Genomic DNA, 12,805 nt, shown 5'->3' on the forward strand with positions numbered 1-12,805 from the left:
TGGGATTCTTCATCCATTCAGCACAAGAACCATAGTGCAAGTGCTTGATTAACCTCTATAAACCAGAAAAAAATGCATCTTGCATGCAGGTAGAGAGATAAAGGGGTTTCAAATAGGTACCCAGGAGAACACTAGACCCATGTAAAGGATGTAAATTATCTGTCACCATAAAATATTAGGTCCTTTTTATATGAGATTTTCCTACTCCACAGCCTTTTTAAGCACACCAGTGTCCATAGTCCTGTAATACGCATTTTGTTAATACACAGCAGACACCTCAAGAGAAAGAGCACCCAACTTCCACAGGCGAACAATCAAGCCGCAGTCAATCAGCACGGTGGCAAATCAAGGTGCACCAGACCATCCTTCACAAATCAATGCTCACGCGTTACATCTCCTTTATTCAGCGCACACACACATACCCCACCATCACTCTCCTGATTCACCGCGCATACACCACTGTCAACAAAGCATGTGCCAGTTGCCATTCCCAGAACAATACAGCTCAGGTCATCCCCTGAAAAGATAAAAATGCACATTCCTCACATCCTTTATGTCTACAGTACTTCCCTCGCTTTGACTTAAATCACTTCTACTGCACAAGATGCCAAAACTCAGTTGTGATAAAAGATACTTACACAATGCTATTAAGACCAAAGAGATACACTATCTCGAAGCATATCTTTTCATTCTAACAATACCTGTACCAAGACATCCACACGACCGAAAGTTGCACAGAAGGCAGTTAAAAATCAAAACAACCAAAACCCCAGGGCACACAGGGCGCAACATCTGTCCTGAGAGCAAAGGGAAGGGGAAGATATCCAAGCAAAAGACTGAAGAAGAGAGAAAACATCTGATTTTTTTTTCCCCCCTTTCACACACCTAGACCCAGAACCAGCTACTGGAGGAGGTAACACCTCATTTCCTCACCTACCCACTGACAACTTCAGTCCCAGAAGGGAGTGTGTTTAAGAACCGCGTCCCTTCCTAACGATCGCGGACCCTGCATGGTGGTGGCTGCACAATTACCGGGTGACAAGGAAGAAGGCGGGGGCTGCCAGCGGTCCCCACACCTCCATGCCCCCACTCCGCGGGAGGGGGCTGGGAAGCAAAGGCAGAAAGCGGCGAGCGCCGTGGAAAGGCGCTCCAGCACAGCCAAACGAACAAGGATTTATTTATTTCCCCCCCCAACTCGCTGCGCGCAGCTCACCTTCCCTCCCCTGCCCCATGCAGGTGGCACAGCCCCTTCCCCGCGGGGTGCAGCGGCCGGGCAGAGCCCTCGGCCCCCCGGCAGCATTCCTCCCCCGCCCGCCCCCCTCCTCCCGCCGAGGGGCTCCGCAGGCTGCACCCCCTCCGCCCGGGGGGTGCCCTGCCCGCACCCCGCTCCCCCGAGGGACTGCGGGCCTGGCACGGCGCTCCCCGCCCCCCCCCGCCCCGCTCCCTTCCAGGCCGGGAGGCGGCTCTACCCCGCTCCCTCCGTCACCCACCCCCGGGCCGGGCCTAGCGCTGCTCGGCGGCTGCGGCCAGGCCCGAGGAGAAGGGAAGGGGGATCCCCCAGCCGAGCGGGCGGCCCGCACTCACCCAGGCCGATCCCCTCAGGGCCGCCCCCGCCGCCTTCCATGCCGGGCGGCGAGGGGAGGGGGGCACCAGGCGAGGCGGCGGAGGGCGGGTGGAGGCGAGGCGGGAGGGCGGAGGGCAGGGCGGCCGGGGCCCTCCCTCTCTCCCTCCGCTCGGCCCCCTCAGCCGCCGCCGCGGCGCTCGAGTAGCCGCTGCCTCGGGCTCGGGGCTCAGGCCCAGGCCCCGCCGCCGCCGCCGGCGGACGCGGCTCGCGCTCCCCTCGGCCGCCGCCGCCGCAGCGCTACGTGGCCGCCGCCGCCAGTCTCGCGACTCCGCCGCGCGCACGCGCGGGCGCGCGTGCGTGCGGCGGGCGCGCGCCGAGGAGGTGGTTGCCGCGCTGAGATGGGGGGGGGAGCGGAGGGAGCGCGCGCGTGTGCGCGAGCGGGGGAGCGCGCGCGGGGCGGACGGGGGGGGGGAGAGGGGGGACACCCATAGGCTGAGGGGAGCGGCGCGCGGCGCATGCGCACTCGGGCTGTCGCCTCCCCCCGCCCTTCACCTCAGGCTGCGGAGGGGCGCGCGGAGCGCAGGTGAGGCGCGCGGAGGGGGGGGGGGGCAGCGCATGCGCCGGCGCCCGGCGGGGCTCAGGTGAGGCGGCGCGCGCGGGGCGGCGGGAAGGCGGCGGGGGGGAGGGCGCCGGCTCCCCTCAGCGGGACCGACCGTTACTCCGCTGAGGTAATTAGAGAGGCCGCCCGAATTGCAGTCAGCTGAGCCGGGCATGCTGTGGCGAGCGCTCCGCCGCGCTGCGGCTAACCTCGGCCCACGCCTCGCCGTGCTCCGCGGGCACCGCCGCCGCGCCGGTGAAGGCCCTTGGTCGCAGCCCGGCAGCCGGCGGAATGATGGCCGTAATGGGGAACCGGGTCGGGGTCAGGCCTCGGGGCCCCGCTCCTCACGGATAAAGGGGGATAACGCTTCACACGGCGGCTGCGGCCTCGGGATGGGCGGCGCTTTGAAAGGGCACTGTGCCGTGTAGGGACAGAGCTGCTCCTCAGGAGCCAGGTAAGAGCTTAAGAAGGGCCTCATCAGTGAGGCCCTATCTGATTTACAGTAGCCAGAGAAGTCGATCGCTTCTGTCATTATGCCAAGCCCCAGCTCCCACTTGTTCAAACTTTCCTCTCCCCTTAAAATACTAATAACTACTTAACTCTGGCCTGTGGTTTCTTGATTACACCCACCTGCAGGGCCCAGGCTGATGTATGAGGGAGATGTGACAAGAAGTAAGTATTTGTTGCTGGTAGAGCTCTCTGTTGGTGGCACGTATAGGGCTCATAAAAGCAGGCAGGGAGGGTCGGGGCTGCTGTTTTCCAGGCTGGCACAGCATTTCGCAGTGGTACCACCCCTCCCAGGAAGCTGCAAAGCCTACTCCACAGCCCTGAAAACCACTGCTGAGTGCTGTGTAGGAGGGAAGAGCACTGCTGTGGTTTAGGTTTGGCGGCAGTAAAAGAATTAGCGAGAGTAGCAGGAAAAGGGGGAAGGGCTCCAGCTGTTTTGGTAGTGTTAGCTGCTTCCCGGGGACTTCAGGAATCTCTTGTGCCCTGTAGCTCTGGCTCCCTCTTGCCTGCTCTCAGACTTGTGTTCCTGCTGTAGCCCCCTCTTTTAAATCCTTTTGTCTGCAGTCCTTTCTCTACCTGTGGTTTGTTTCCTCATCTGTTTTGCTTGCTGAAAATTTCCCCCCCCCCGACAGTGTAGGGCACTTGATTTGAGGTTCTGCAAAAAATCTGTACACGCTCACTCCCCTGAAATGTAATATTATGTACCAGTGTATTTGACCTGTTCTTGATTATTGAATAATAACCCAGGTTTAAACTCCCTGTGCAGAGCAGGGATTGGAGCTTTCAGAGTCAGTTCACAATCAAATAAAAGGGGCAGGGTAGGCTGGTGAAGCCCCATGGTGGGCATTAGAATAACATTGCCAGTTTTCTTCCTTGCCCCAGAAAGCCCTGCTGCGGGGGCATGGGAAAGGGGCACAGCACAGTGCACTTTGCTCTGACCAGCCCCATGGGAGCTGTTATTAGCTGGCCCAGTTCAGAGCAGGCCCCAGGCTGTTCTGATCTCTGCTGGGACCTGTGTATAGCCGGAGAAGGAAGGCGTAGCCAGGGGAGACCCTGAGCTTTGAGAGCATGGGCATTAGCCCAATGCCCTCACGCAATGCAGCTTCTTGAGAAAAATACAGTGACGATGTCAGGGGATGTGGTGCTGCTGTTGGTTAACTGTATGCACGTGAAGGATGCCATGTAGTAGAATTTCCTGCCTTGAAAAGGGCAGGAAGAAAAATGCAGGGGACCTCTTTCTTGGAAGGTGAACAAACAAGACAGCAATGAGTGACAGAGCCCCTCTTCCAAATGTGGGATTTCAGTAGAGGGATGGGGGAAATCAGTGGGCACTCTTATCCTAAGGAGCACAGTTGAGGAGTAAAGCCATCAACTATTTCAACACCCACAAAGGCAAAGCCACTGCTGGTGTCCATCCATGGGACAAGAGTGGGCCAGGGCCTTAATGATATCTCTCTCTCTCCAGTATGTGAGGAGAGCATTTGGTCTCCCAGGCTGTTCCCTCTTCTCTGATGCAGTCTGTGGCTTTCTAACCTGGCTTCCTTACCCTGAGCCTGCAGCATGAGGTTCACTCTTGTTGAAATAGCTACTGGAAGATTGCAGGGGCCATTCCTAATAAAGGTGCTCTGCATCCTCAGCTTTAAATGGTGTCAGCGAGGTTGATTTCAGTCCCCCCAAGTAAGAGTTATGCAGAGATTAAAAGGAAGCATCAAATCCCTCTTTCTCAATGGACACCATGACTCTGTAGTTTTTTAAAAAAAATAAAAAATCAGGGACCAAGTGCAAATATCCTTGGACTCTGAAGGGCTTCTGACATGATGAAACCAAAGCACTTGTCCTTGTGGCCTTGCCATGTCCCATCAACAGTGGCCTAGGGAAGAGATGGTGCAGAGCAGAGTGCCTCTTCCTAGCCTCACTGTGTGGTTTGGCTCCTGAATGCCCAGGGCACCCTGCAGTCGCACATTTTCTTCCCTGGGTGCTTGGCTAATGGAGGGTGACAGCTCCTCATGCTGCTCCCAAGGAGGGATCCAGCTGAGAGGCTGACTGTGGCACTCAGCCCTGTTCCCACAAGGAAGCCTGTTTCAGCTATTTACATCCCTCTCTTTGATCTAGCTTTTGACATGAAAAGACATGTCAGCCAGGTAAAGGGAAACAAACAAAATGTGGCAACAGCCCCACATCTCTTCTTGCATATGATCCGCTCCCTAGCACACACCTGCTTCGCAGCCACAGATCCTTATCAGCCCTCTGATTTCCTTGCTGTCATCTCTGCTTTCCCTTCACACTGATGTACAACTTCTAGATGCAACTTTTCTGCATCTCGTTCCCTGCTCAGTAAGATGCTGTGGCTCCTGCGCCTGCTCTCTCTGGCATTTGCCTTCTCTCTGTAGTGTAACCAGTGGGGCTATAACATAGTATAACCCTCACATGTCCTTCTCATTGCATGTGGTGCCAGGGACAGGTGATACAGATCTTCATTTCCTCCCTAAACTGCTGCAATGTTTCAGCAAGCAGCTATCTGCAGCTCTCTCCAGAACTAGCAGCAGTACAGCAGTAGGTGACATTGTCCCTTCCTGGAAACCAGATTTTTTTTCTGCTAAGCAGCTTAGGACATTTCAGGGTGAAAAATACAATAAAACTATGAGAATTTGCTGGGCCAGGGGTCTCGGACACAGCAGAACACAGTGTTACCCACCTGTGTTTTTTCTAGAGGACCAGGTGTTCTAGACTTGCTGAGAAAGCAAACTTAACAAGTAAGAGTATTGTTGAGATGCAGCAAGCTTTGTGGTGGGGATAACTACTAGTACCAGCTGCAGAATAGTGTGGGAAGGAGAAAAATCAAGCAGAGGTGAACTCCTACTTTCATCAGCAGTTAATTTTCCTGTGGCATGGGCAGGCTTTTTGGGTTTGCAAAGTTAGGTGTTCCTGGACAATCCCCAAGCCATCTGCTCTGGTGACTTCATATGGCTTTCAGGCAGCAAACCAGGTCTGAAATCCTCTCGTAAGGGAGATGTCTGCCTACGGACTCACATGACCTGTGAGATGGGGCCCAATTTACAAGATTTCTCGGCTTTACCCGGGCAGCGATGGCTCTCTGCTTCATCCAGACTCCTGCTGTGATGATTTCTTGGGAAACTCAGCAGCCAGGGAACCAGCCCTTCTAGCCCTTTCTTCCCACAGCCAACAGGGAGATGGGCTGCCTTCCTGCTAGCCTCCCTGTCTCCTACTGCAGTGAGAGGTGACTCTTGGTGGCATCTTGGTGCTGGTGACAGGGCTGGCACTAAGCATGGAACAGCACTAGCCTTTCTCCGCATGTTAGTCTTTTGCTGAGGCTGCCATATCATCACAGCTCTGTTTGGGAACAGCCTGAACTGGGCATGACTTGACACTTATGTGGGCACAGTTGCAATTGGGACTTTGTCCTTCCCCAGGGAGAAAGGCCCTTGTAGCTAGGTGCTGCTCAAGGACCAGCCCCACTAGGAAAACAAACCAAGGGGGAGAAGAGAAACTGAGGCATGGACAGGGTGCTGACACTTTGCCGACCCAGTCTGCAACCCAACCAGTTGACTCTCAGATTAATGCTTTATTTTTTAGGTATCCTGCTATGTCCTGCAAGATTCAGGATCCTCTCAAGCAATGGGAAAGGAAGCAAAAGGAAAACAAAGGGTTTTTCCTGCTAGTTCTTGTCACAGGAAACCCTGCACTGTCTGAGGGAACCACCACCACTGAGTGCAGAGGCGCTGGGCTTTGAGACTGTATCAGAGCGAAGTAGAAGTTCAAGCAGAGGAAATTCCGGTTCCCATTCTCCCTTCTCCTTTACTAGTTCAGTGTAAGGCCACAATTAAAGATTAACTGCCTCTAAATAATATAGCAGAGCTAACACCCACCAACATCTTGTGCCTGAGATTAGACCTTCAGAGCAGCAGGGTACAGGCGCAGTTGATATGCAATAAACACCTGAGAAGCAGAACTCCAGACTGGTACACCTACTCGTGTGCCACAGCTTTAACTTTGCCCTTCTCAGAAGACACACTCAGCCCTCCCTGACCAAGTATTTTAGCGCAGCAAGCACCTGGGTGCTGAGGGGCAGCTCTTATGGCCAGCTGATTTCAGCATGGTTTTGCAGGGCCTCGTGTCTGGGCAGGGCAGTGGTAACAGCCTTGAATAATACAGAAAAGCCTGGCAGATTTATGTGTGGGTTATTAACTTTCTTTGGGGTACTGGGGGCAGGGTGGTAGCATGACTGTATTGTCAGAGCCATCAGCCTCTGCATAAAAATCACGCCACAAAAAAAATAAAAATAAAAAAAATCCTCTTCGGGGAGCCTTGGTTTTGTGCTTTTTTTCCCCTTTTTTTCCTTAATTTTAATTTTAAATAAAGTAAAACACAGATCATGAGATATGGCAGTTGGACAAGAGCAGGGTGAGGGAAACTCAACTTAGAGAATTGGGCTTTTATTCTTTGTGGTCTGTTTGATCAGCTTTGGTGTTACGCTGTAATCTCAGGTGGTCTCCCCGTCAGACTGCCTGCATGAGGGAAGTTCTAAAGTTTGTGCTGGGGCAGTTGTTAAATGGAAACATCACCATAGCAGGCTGTTAGAGACATTTCTGTGCCTGCATTAAAGAGCACCTCTGCTCAGGTCAGCATCAACCCCTACCGGAGCAGTGCAAGTAGGGTCCATGTACCTCGGCTGGTGAAGAACAAACTGGTTTAACTAGAGTCCTTTCCATTCACACCCAATCTTCCAGCCTAGCTTTTTGTGTAGAAACATCCCTCTGGGTTTGAAAAACACCCATGAAATGCCTGTGCTTGGGGGGAAGATGCTGTGACAGAGGAAACAGCTGTATTTACCAGCTTTGCAGAAAGGGCACTGCAAGACTTATCCCCATGAAAGTCATGTTTGAATTAATGTCTCTGGGATAGACTCACCTTGTTCAGGCTTAACCCCTGCTTCCTTCCTGTTCTTGCCTCTCGAATATTTTTAACCTACTGCTTCAGAGGCATCCTGCACGCACTCTTTCCTAGCCTCCTCCTGCCCTTCCTGCCCCTACCAGCATGGGGGACATGAACATATGTTGCAACTGGCATCTTCCACTGACTTCACTCCATTGACTGCACTGCCATCCTGCAGCTCAGTTTGGGACACAATTTCCCGTGCTTGTGCACAGCTTTGACTTGTCAGAGATCAAGGATAACTTACTGCAGGCTTCTGACTCGGTCCAGATCAGCACTGTGTGCAGATCCACTGTGGGGAACCCCAAATGCTGTTTTTACAGCAGCAGTTGAGCTCAGCCTCCCGTGGGAGCTTCCCAGCCTCTCTAGTTCCTCTCCTTTCTGAGGCTGTGCTCAGCAAGAACTGGATGCCTGCTCCACCAGCTCCTTTCCCCATAGATTTGGGGTTTTATTGCTTTCTATGGGTGCGGAAAGTAAACCAAGCATGGCTGTAGGTGAGCATGTGGTTAAAAGAAGTATCCACCATATTTTTCTAAAGACATCAAGTGCTTCTCTTTCTCTGGAAGTTTGTTCTGCATCCCCTAGATAGAGTACACTATGTCCCCCATCACTCACCCTGATACCTTTCTACCTGTGACAGTCCTCCCCTGCTTCACCAAGTAGAAAACCAAATCACAAAAGTCGAGCCATCCCTAAGCAAACCTGACCTACCTCTGAGAGTTACACCAGTGTAAGTGAGGACTTGCTGGGCCGAAGTCAGCTCAGTTCTGCTGATGGAAACCAGGCATATGAGGAACGTCTCAGCCCCCAGCACTGAATAGTGCCAGGCAAGGAATAATTAAACCAAATTTGGCCCTAAGAATTGCTCTCCATCTCCCAGCCGAGCTGAGCTCCAGTCTGGCTTAGGACATTATTTCCTACCCACTTCCACAAGCGCTTTCTCCCCCCGCAGCCCCCACCACATCCTCTGTGTTTCAGGACAGAGGCATTTTCTGCTAGATCCACTTGGATATAAACAGCACAAAGGAAGCAATAAGGAAACTCCTCCCTATCCCTTGCTCTAACCACTTCAGACGTGCTGCCAGCTTGCTGCAGGGTACAAATTATCACAGACTCGGGAGCTCCCTTACCTGGAGAGGCTTCAGCTCCGGTGCATCAGCGACTCTCGGGGAGCAGATGCCCACTTCAGTTCAACAGCCAGACTGCAAATTACAGCTGCCCCAGTGCGCCTGTCCATGTGGGTGCTTTTGGTCTCCTCTTCACAAGTCAGGTAGGCTGGTTATCTATTAAATAAGGGAGAGAGCGCACGCGAGAGAGAGGGTGAACACACAGAGGAAATCAGGCAGTTTCCTGTTTGTTTATCACGAACAAAAGCTTGTTTGGCTGGTCTGAATGTTGCTACCGGGCTGGGCCAGCTGCTGCGGGTGGTGCAGAGCTGAGCTCTTCCACTAGCATGAAAGGAAGGAGAAGCAAGGCAAAGTCTCCCAGGAAGAAAACCAAACCCAAACCTCTCGGGAGGTTTGCAGCCAAAGAGCAGTAGGCAGGGAGATTTCACCTTGGCTTGTAGGGCTCTGATGTGTGAAGGTGGCAACCAACCAGCCACTGCTCTTTGGTCTCAAGTGGGAGACACGTTCTGGCAGCAGAGGGCTGCAGTCTCCTTCATACAGGGCCCTTTAGTCATCCCAGCAAGTCTTATATTGCCCATTTCCAGCAGGCCTTTGCCCAAAACCTGGTACTATAGTTTAGTTTTTGGGCTGTCTTCAGTGAAATACAAGTGATGAATCTGTGCTGCCATTACTCCAATTGCGCTGGGGCCACAAAACTACAGGGCTTCAGGTTAAAAAAAAAAACTACCAAGCTCTTACCGACACTGGGCCCTCCCGTATGAACACATCATACTTGTGGCCTGGACCCAAGGACTCAATGCTGTTCTCTAATGTCAAGCTAAAGCAGCTTGCACCTCTGAAGTCATACCTAGACATTTCTGTTGTTCCTGTCCCAGTAATAAACTAGGGTGGCCCTTGGTGGGCGGGAAAGGAGTAGCGCTCAAAAGGCTGCAAGGAGGCAGGCTGCAAAGCCAAGCCACACTGGGAGCAGGGTTAGAAAGGGAGACAGGCATTTGCACCTTCCAGAGTGCTACCTCAGGTGAGAGGAGTTAAAACCTGTTGCTGGAGATCTTCGGCAGACCGCAGTGGGCATCAGGTTTACCAGGCACAGGGACTGAACTCCATGCCCGCCCGCCCAAGTTGTACTGCCCATCTCACAGGTCTCAGCCAGGTTGTGCTATTCCTTCCTCGCCCGGAGACTGTGCTGTTGCGTTTGCCCTCGTCCGCGCCCACTCCTCACCTCCTCTGCCCAGGGCAGGGTGACCCCCCCGCTCACCTGTCCCCACGGGAGGCTGAGGGACACCCTTCGGTCCCCGCTCTGCTCCCCGTGCCCAGCGCGGCGTTGCTGCTGCCCTCTGGTGGGAGAGCAGCCCAGCTGCCGGCCTCAGCCGGCATTCGTCTCGCCTCTGCAGAAGGTGACCGCTTCGCAAGCGTCCTTCCTGGCTAAGGCGGTCTGTCGCGGTTAGCAGCAAAGCTACAGCCTCCATCGCTCACCCACGAAACACCCCCGGCCCCAGGACTTTGGTGCTAAGCGTAACAATTTGTTGGAAAATGGGAAGATACAGGAGTACCTAGTGTGATGCTGGTGTGAGTCAGCTCGGGGGAGGGAGAACCTGACAGAAGGGCATTTAATTCTGACTAGTGAACAGCCAGGGAGAAGGCTGGGGCAGAGCCTTTCTCTGAGTAAATTTTTGGGCCGTTTTAGCTGCGTTGCCATCTCCAGCCCAGTAACACATCCAACCTTGCTGGGGAAGCACTGGCTTTATGCAATCATGTTGTCTTTCCTCCAGAGAAAACCGATTTCAAACTAACTTGATGGGGGATTAAAAGTTGTCAGGTATACTGAATTCAAAGTGTTTTGTGCAAATAGGTGGCAAAAATGAAAAAACTGAGCACAGAAAGCAGAAAGTATTCCCCTCCCCTGAGCAGAAGTTTTAGCATGGCTACAATCCTTACAAAGTGGCACAAAGTCCACGCAATAGGGAATTGGTATAACTGCCCAATGCGGGAAATTCTTCCATCAATCAGGCTTGTGCCATTCATTTCCGACAGCGGGAATCCAGGCATAACAGCCGGCCCACGGGCTTTTCTGTTCACACAAACAAACCTGAAGTTTCTCCATCTCCCTTCAAGTGGCATCATCCAGCTGCCTCCCACCCCTGGTCACGGCTTACCTTGGGCTGCAGCGTCCCACCCGCGAGACCTGGCACATGGTGGTCATGCAGTACTCTGCCCCAGCCCGTCGTTGCTCCTCCAGGCAAGGTCACCAGACGGCCCTTCTCTTGCTCTCTCTAAGGATGAGGTGAAGGAGGGAGATCTGCTGTTTCTGGAGCATCTCCAGCACCTTCGTACGCATGAGAGTTGCAAAGAGCCCTTGCAATAGCCCTGCCCTGCAGCTGGGAGCCGGCAGAGCAGCAGGTGACAGTCTGGGGACGACAGGCTGGTGGAGAGCTTTACGCAGGCTCTCTGGGAGGGCAGACCAGGGCCCGCGCAACAGACCTCCGCTCTCTGCCCTCAGTACAAAGCCACATGCCTTGACCCTCTCTCTTGTTTCTCCAACCTCAGCTTGTGCTCCACTTTCACCAGCAAGTTTTTGTTACTAGATTATTAACAGCAACAAGGTTAGAAATGCCAAACAGAGAGGGTGGGGACGTCTTGTTTGTTTGAGCAGCGAGGGCAGCCTGCCTTTGTGTTACCCAAGCCCTTTCTGTTGCCCTGACGAGTAAAGCACAGAGCGAGCGCTCACACCCTGCTAACACCTCCTGAACGCTGCCAGGGAAGGGCCGGCGTCCCGGGCAGAGTTCAGCCTTCAACTCCCTTTAGTCCAGCCTCAGCCAGGAATGCCAGGCAGGCCAGTCCTTGACTACACGATCTCGACTTCTTGTTTTGTTTTTACATCAAGGAGTCTGCCAGCACCCGAGAGGTTTGGCAGAGGATGCCAGGCAGCGCGCACTCACTGCTGCGCAGCTCTCAGAGCGGCGCTCATCCAGCAAGCAGCTGGCTGTTTCCTCACCCAGTATCCCTGTGCAGCCCACTCAAAACCATGTCTTGATTTTTAGGGTCATTGCTCCCACCTGGAGCCAGAGAGCTCGACCGTCTGCATGGCCTACAAGGCCGAAGAGCCGCTATAAACACAATATAAACAGGGGGTTCAGCTAGCACACACCAAGACAGCTACGGGTTCAAGAGCAGCTTTGAAGCCTGATGAGTTCATGGCAGGTTTAGGCATTAAGCGAGGCAGAGCGAGGGTAAAGGAGCAGTTAACAGCCAGGGAACATTTGTAAAAAGAATTACACCCAAAAGCAAAGGAAATGGTGATTAATCAGACCCAGGGGCCACCGTTAGAGCCTCAGACACCTCCTCCAGAGAGGGTAACAGCAAAAGCAGCAGGAAACACTCCACACTCCACTGAAAATGCAGAACTGGAGGGAGAAGTAATGCAGAGCCACAGAAGCTGAGGAGGGATTTCAGACACGCTGTTTTGAGCCCAACACCTGGTGCATGAAACTAACGGAGAGAAGCGCGGGAAACACTAAGGGGGTTTTAAAAGGAGCCTTGGGAGAAAAGTGGAAGCTTCCTTGCAAGTGTCTGAAGCAGTAAACCAGAAGAATAAAGAACAAGAGCACTGGAGGGGGAAGAGGTCTGGAAGTTATTTAGGAGTTATGGACCCGACCGCTCAGCTGCTTAAAATATTTTGCAAGCTCAGGCACTTCATCACTGCAAGAGCGTACCCTGCCCAGCAGAAAGAGCAGGCAAGTCTTTCCATTTCGCCAGAGGTGAGGGCAACAATCCAAAGTGGCTGTACGATGACGAAATGAGCCCACCGTTCACAGAAGCTTTCCCAAGGGCTCAACATCCTCAGGGTAGCGATGACGCCCGCCTGAGACAGCATTGCTCAGGGATAACAGACATTGTACGAGCACCCGATTTGCAGGATGGGGGTAGTGGTGTGCCAGGCTAGTACCACGCCTTCTGACAGCCGCTGACAGGTCTGAAGTTTGCTGTAGGCTGTACCTGGTACAATACACCCCCGTTTTCTTTCCAACAGCATCATGTTGCATCAAAAGAGCACCCTGG

General features: G+C 53.5%; 1 protein-coding gene across 3 annotated transcripts in view; it reads right to left on the reverse strand.

Moving 5' to 3' along the window:
* Nucleotides 1-8,879, reverse strand: part of ZNF652 (zinc finger protein 652) — a 31,177-nt gene extending 22,298 nt beyond the window's left edge. For 2 of the 3 annotated variants that reach the window (XM_054224172.1, XM_054224173.1), the window contains exon 1: nt 1,585-1,847. The gene's annotated coding sequence lies outside the window, so the exon portion shown is untranslated. Of the gene's footprint in view, nt 1-1,584; nt 1,848-8,752 lie in introns of those variants that run through there. The other variant, XM_054224175.1, reaches the window with a different exon arrangement.
* Nucleotides 8,880-12,805: the final 3,926 nt, after the last annotated feature.

Source organism: Rissa tridactyla, chromosome 19 (genome assembly GCF_028500815.1).
Source record: "Rissa tridactyla isolate bRisTri1 chromosome 19, bRisTri1.patW.cur.20221130, whole genome shotgun sequence".
Taxonomy (NCBI): Eukaryota; Metazoa; Chordata; class Aves; order Charadriiformes; family Laridae; genus Rissa; species Rissa tridactyla.